Source organism: Nycticebus coucang, chromosome 13 (assembly GCF_027406575.1).
Source record: "Nycticebus coucang isolate mNycCou1 chromosome 13, mNycCou1.pri, whole genome shotgun sequence".
Classification (NCBI taxonomy): Eukaryota; Metazoa; Chordata; class Mammalia; order Primates; family Lorisidae; genus Nycticebus; species Nycticebus coucang.
Genome location: NC_069792.1, coordinates 17,582,971 through 17,589,539, shown reverse-complemented (window position 1 = coordinate 17,589,539; position 6,569 = coordinate 17,582,971).

Genomic DNA, 6,569 nt, shown 5'->3' with positions numbered 1-6,569 from the left:
CCGGCCCCGGCCAAACTGCAACCAAAAAATAGCCGGGCGTTGTGGCGGGCGCCTGTAGTCCCAGCTACTTGGGAAGCTGAGGCAAGAGAATGGCTTAAGCCCAGGAGTTGGAGGTTGCTGTGAGCTGTGTGAGGCCACAGCACTCTACCGAGGGCCATAAAGTGAGACTCTGTCTCTACAAAAAAAAAAAAAAAAACAAATACTTTTTTGGTCTATTTGTATACTTTTTTTTTCTATATGAATTTGTTAGGTAGAGTCCCTCTAGTAGTTGTGTCCTGTATCCAAAAGGTGTGCCATAGAGGACATTGTGCTCATGTAGTGGAAGCAGCCAAGACCCTCCCCTCCACCCTCCCCTCCCTCATTCCCCCACCCCCAAACTTGAATTGAAATGAGTTTTTCTCCTGTGTAGGTTTTGTATACTTTTAAAGTAAAGCACACACTGCCAATTTTTTTTTATTATTAAATCATAGCTGTGTACATTAATGCAAACATGGGGCACCATACACTAGTTTGATAGACCGTTTGACACATTTTCATCACACTGGTTAACATAGCTTCCTGGCATTTTCTTAGTTATTGTGTTAAGACATTTATATTCTACATTTATTAAGTTTCACATGTACCCTTGTAAGATGCACCGCAGGTGTTAAGCTGTCACCTTGGGTAGAGTGCCATGGCATCATAGCGCATAGCAACTTCGAACTCGGGCTCAAGTGATTCTCTTCCCTCAGTTTTTCTTTAGTAGAGATAGGCTCTCACTTTTTTTTTTTGCTGTTTTTGGCCGGGGCTGGGTTTGAACCCACCACCTCCAGCATATGGGGCCGGCACCCTACTCCTTTGAGCCATAGGCGCCGCCTGACAGGGTCTCACTTTTGCTTAGGCTGGTCTCCAACTCCTGAGCTCAGGCAATCCACCGGCCTCGGCCTCCCAGAGTTCCAGGATTACAGGCGTGAGCCACGCACCTGGCCACATTGCCAATTTTTGATGGCTCAACCTGACTTCCATATTTATGTCCCTTAAAAAAAGAAATCATGACTGTCCCCAAAGAACAGCCAAAATGTGTATTTACTGCCACAGCCTCCAATAATACTAACATGATATTACATCATTCTAGTAACACAGACAAGTTGAGGTTTCTCCAACAGACATAATTAGGTGGTTAAGGTTTTAATATGAAAGAGTTAAGTCATTAAAATCACCACAAAAGGGCAGCGCCTGTGGCTCAGCGAGCAGGGCACTGGCCCCATATACCAATGGTAGTGGGTTCAAACACAGCCCCAGCCAAACTGCAACAAAAAAAACAGGCGTTGTGGCAGGTGCCTGCAGTCCCAGCTACTGGGGAGGCTGAGGCAAGAGAATCGCCTAAACCCAGGAGTTGGGAGGCGGAGCAAGATGGCAGCTGAGTAACAGCTTCCTTGCATCTGGGCACCGTGAGTCTGGGGAGATAGGACTCCAGGCATCTCTGGCTGGTGGGAACTGCCTATCATCACTCCTATGAGGATACAGGGAGTCAGCGAGAGACTTCTGGACCCCAAGAGGAGGACTAAAACCGTGGAAAACCGGCAAGTGGTCGCGTGTGTTCAATCCGTCTAAACCCGCCCACAACTGTAAGTTCAGTAGCAGCGAGACTGCAAACCAGAAAGGCCTTACGTGTGAACTGTTTTGATGTCCTTGGACTTGGCACTGAGTTGAACTGCCTTGGGGAAGGCCTGAGCGGGAGTGCGGAGAACTTTGGCCGTTGTCTAGGGCCCCAGTCTGAGCCGCTGAGCCAGACGGAGCTAATAGTGTTTGGCGGTGGGTCACACGGATCCATTGTCAGCGATCTGCCCCAGCAAGCTCCGCCCTCAGGGTCGCAGAGCTAGAAACGGGTGGGAGCTGGTAACCCAGCAACCAAGTAGCCTAAGGGTGGGGTCTGAGCCGCCTTGCAGCCCTAACCCTCAGGGGCAGAGTGAGACCGGTTTTGGCACACTGGGTAAGTGGATAGCCACTTCAGCAACGATTCCAGCGAGAAAGCTGGGAAAGCTTCTGCTCAGCAAGTTTACAAGTTCAAAGTGCCTTTTAAGTAGGCTGAAGAGAGATTTAGGGTGTCTACCTGCTGGGGTTTGAGAAATCAGCAGCCTCCAGTCGTATCAGAACTGTGACTAACATCTCATACCCCAGAAGACCACGTGTTGCCCAGACAATATTCAATAATATATACAAACTGCTTTGTTTTTGGTTCTGTATTTTTTTCTTTTTTTTTTTTTTTTTTGTTTGGTTGTTTTTTTTGTTTGTTTATTTTGACGTTGCTGATGTTCTTTTGTTTTTTTAATTTCAATCTTTTCCACACAGATCCCTTTTTCTTTCTCAATTTTCCTAGTTTAATTATAATTTCCCATTGCTGCCTTTTTTAATAACTTCAACTTCATTTTTGCTAGTGTTTCTACCGATATAATTTGGTTTTTCACCCAATTTTATCCCTGTAAAGTTTTCTGTTTGCTTGTTTTGGTTTGATTTATAGCATTTTTGTCTTTCCTCTCTACTTGGTGGAGGTGGGGTACTGTGTCTGATCAGGTTAGCAAAGAGCTGCTGACCTCAAGGGAACCACGCAACTGGGCACCCCCAGAAGGTGGGGTTTTTTAAGGTTGTGTCAAAGTACCCTACTGTACACCTATATTGCCCTGTCTCCCTCTTTCTGTGCCTCTCTTCTTTTTGTCAATATTCCTTATACCCACCCCCTCTCCTTTCTCTATCTTTCTTTTTTTCTTATCACTCGGTCCTCCTTTCTTTCATCCCCTTTTTTTTGCTCTTCAACCTTCTCACCCTTCTGGTCCTGTAACCCTTAGTCCACAGGCACAAGAACTTAAAGAGCAAGAGGAAGTGAAAGGAAAATTAGGGCAAGGAAACAGATAAAAGAAATCACTCATGAGGAAGAATCAGCAGAAAACTCCAGGCAACATGAAGAACCAGTCTAGAACAACCCCACCAAGGGACCATGAGGTAGCTACTGCAGATGATTCCACCAGTATAGAAATGTTAGGAATGACAGAAAGGGAATTTAGAATACACATGTTGAAAACAATGAAAGAAATGATGGAAACAATAAAGGAAATTGCTAATAAAGTGGAAAATAACCAAAAGGAAATCCAAAAACAGAATCAAATAAGAGATGAACGATATGAAGAATATAAAAAGGATATAGCAGACCTAAAGGAACTGAAACAGTCAATTAGGGAACTTAAAGATGCAATGGAAAGTATCAACAACAGGTTAGACCATGCAGAAGAAAGAATTTCAGAGGTAGAAGACAAAGTTCTTGAGATAACTCAGACAGTAAAAGAGGCAGAAAAGAAGAGAGAGAAAGCAGAACGTTCACTGTCAGAATTATGGGACTTTATGAAGCGTTCCAACATACGAGTTACAGGAATTCCAGAAGGGGAAGAAGAATGCCCCAGAGGAATGGAAGCCATACTAGAGAATATTATAAAAGAAAATTTCCCAAACATCACCAAAGATTCTGACACACTGCTTTCAGAGGGATATCGGACCCCGGGTCGCCTCAACTCTAACCGAGCTTCTCCAAGACACATTGTGATGAACCTGTCCAAAGTCAAGATAAAAGAAAAGATTCTGCAAGCTGCCAGGAGTAAGCGCCAGTTGACCTACAGGGGCAAATCCATCAGAGTTACTGCAGACTTCTCTAATGAAACTTTCCAAGCAAGAAGACAATGGTCATCTACCTTTAATCTACTTAAACAGAACAATTTTCAGCCCAGAATTCTGTACCCTGCTAAGCTTAGCTTCAAAATTGACGGAGAAATCAAATCATTTACAGATATACAAACATTGAGGAAATTCGCCACAACAAGACCAGCTCTACAGGAAATACTTCAACCTGTTCTGCACACTGACCACCACAATGGATCAGCAGCAAAGTATGAACTCAGAAATCAAAGGACAGAACCTAACCTCCACACTGATGCAAAAGATAAAACTAAGCAATGGACTCTCACCAAATAAGACGAATAGAATACTACCACACTTATCAATTATCTCAATAAATGTTAATGGCTTGAATTCCCCACTGAAGAGACATAGATTGGTTGACTGGATTAAAAAACACAAGCCATCCATTTGCTGTCTGCAAGAAACACACCTGGCTTCAAAAGACAAATTAAAGCTCCGAGTCAAGGGTTGGAAGACAATTTTTCAGGCAAATGGAATTCAGAAGAAAAGAGGAGTTGCAATCTTATTTTCAGATACTAAAAGCAACTAAAGTCAAAAAAGACAAAGATGGTCACTTTATACTGGTCAAGGGAAAACTACAACAAGAAGACATTTCAATTCTAAATATTTATGCACCCAATTTAAATGCTCCCAGATTCTTCAAGCAGACCTTACTCAGTCTGAGCAATATGATATCTGATAATACCATCATAACAGGGGACTTTAACACACCTCTTACAGAGCTGGACAGATCCTCTAAACAGAAATTAAACAAAGATGTAAGAGATTTAAATGAGACCCTAGAACAACTGTGCTTGATAGACATATATAGAACACTCCACCCCAAAGATAAAGAATATACATTCTTCTCATCACCCCATGGAACATTCTCCAAAATTGATCATATCCTGGGACACAAAACAAATATCAACAGAATCAAAAGAATTGAAATTTTACCTTGTATCTTTTCAGACCATAAGGCACTAAAGATGGAACTCAACTCTAACAAAAATGCTCAACCCCACCCAAAGGCATGGAAATTAAACAATCTTCTGTTGAATAACAGATGGGTGAAGGAAGAAATAAAACAGGAAATCATTAACTTCCTTGAGCATAACAACAATGAAGACACAAGCTACCAAAACCTGTGGGATACTGCAAAAGCAGTTTTGAGAGGAAAATTCATCGCTTTAGATGCCTACATTCGAAAAACAGAAAGAGAGCACATCAACAATCTCACAAGAGATCTTATGGAATTGGAAAAAGAAGAACAATCTAAGCCTAAATCCAGTAGAAGAAAAGAAATATCCAAAATCAAATCAGAGATAAATGAAATTGAAAACAAAAGAATCATTCAGAAAATTAATGAAACAAGGAGTTGGTTTTTTGAAAAAATAAATAAAATAGATAAACCATTGGCCAGACTAACTAGAAATAGAAAAGTAAAATCTCTAATAACCTCAATCAGAAACGATAAAGGGGAAATAACAACTGATCCCACAGAGATACAAGAGATCATCTCTGAATACTACCAGAAACTCTATGCCCAGAAATTTGACAATGTGAAGGAAATGGATCAATATTTGGAATCACACCCTCTCCCTAGAATTAGCCAGGAAGAAACAGACCTCCTGAACAGACCAATTTCAAGCACTGAGATCAAAGAAACAATAAAAAAGCTTCCAACTAAAAAATGCCCTGGTCCAGATGGCTTCACTCCAGAATTCTATCAAACCTTCAAGGAAGAGCTTATTCCTGTACCGCAGAAATTATTCCAAAAAACTGAGGAAGAAGGAATCTTCCCCAGCACATTCTATGAAGCAAACATCACCCTGATACCAAAACCAGGAAAAGACCCAAGCAAAAAGGAGAATTTCAGACCAATCTCACTCATGAATATAGATGCAAAAATTCTCAACAAAATCCTAGCCAATAGATTACAGCTTATCATCAAAAAAGTCATTCATCATGATCAAGTAGGCTTCATCCCAGGGATGCAAGGCTGGTTTAACATACGCAAGTCCATAAACGTTATCCACCATATTAACAGAGGCAAAAATAAAGATCATATGATCCTCTCAATAGATGCAGAAAAAGCATTTGATAAAATCCAGCATCCTTTTCTAATTAGAACACTGAAGAGTATAGGCATAGGTGGCACATTTCTAAAACTGATTGAAGCTATCTATGACAAACCCACAGCCAATATTTTACTGAATGGAGTAAAACTGAAAGCTTTTCCTCTTAGAACTGGAACCAGACAAGGTTGTCCTCTGTCACCTTTACTATTCAACATAGTGCTGGAAGTTCTAGCCAATACAATTAGGCAAGACAAGGAAATCAAGGGAATCCAAATGGGAGCAGAGGAGGTCAAACTCTCCCTCTTTGCTGACGACATGATCTTATACTTAGAGAACCCCAAAGACTCAACCACAAGACTCCTAGAAGTCATCAAAAAATACAGTAATGTTTCAGGATATAAAATCAATGTCCACAAGTCAGTAGCCTTTGTATACACCAATAACAGTCAAGATGAGAAGCTAATTAAGGACACAACTCCCTTCACCATAGTTTCAAAGAAAATGAAATACCTAGGAATATACCTAACGAAGAAGGTGAAGGACCTCTATAAAGAAAACTATGAAATCCTCAGAAAGGAAATAGCAGAGGATATTAACAAATGGAAGAACATACCATGCTCATGGATGGGAAGAATTAACGTTGTTAAAATGTCTATACTTCCCAAAGCAATCTACCTATTCAATGCCATTCCTATCAAAGTACCTACATCGTACTTTCAAGATTTGGAAAAAATGATTCTGCGTTTTGTATGGAACCGGAAAAAACCCCGTATAGCTAAGGCA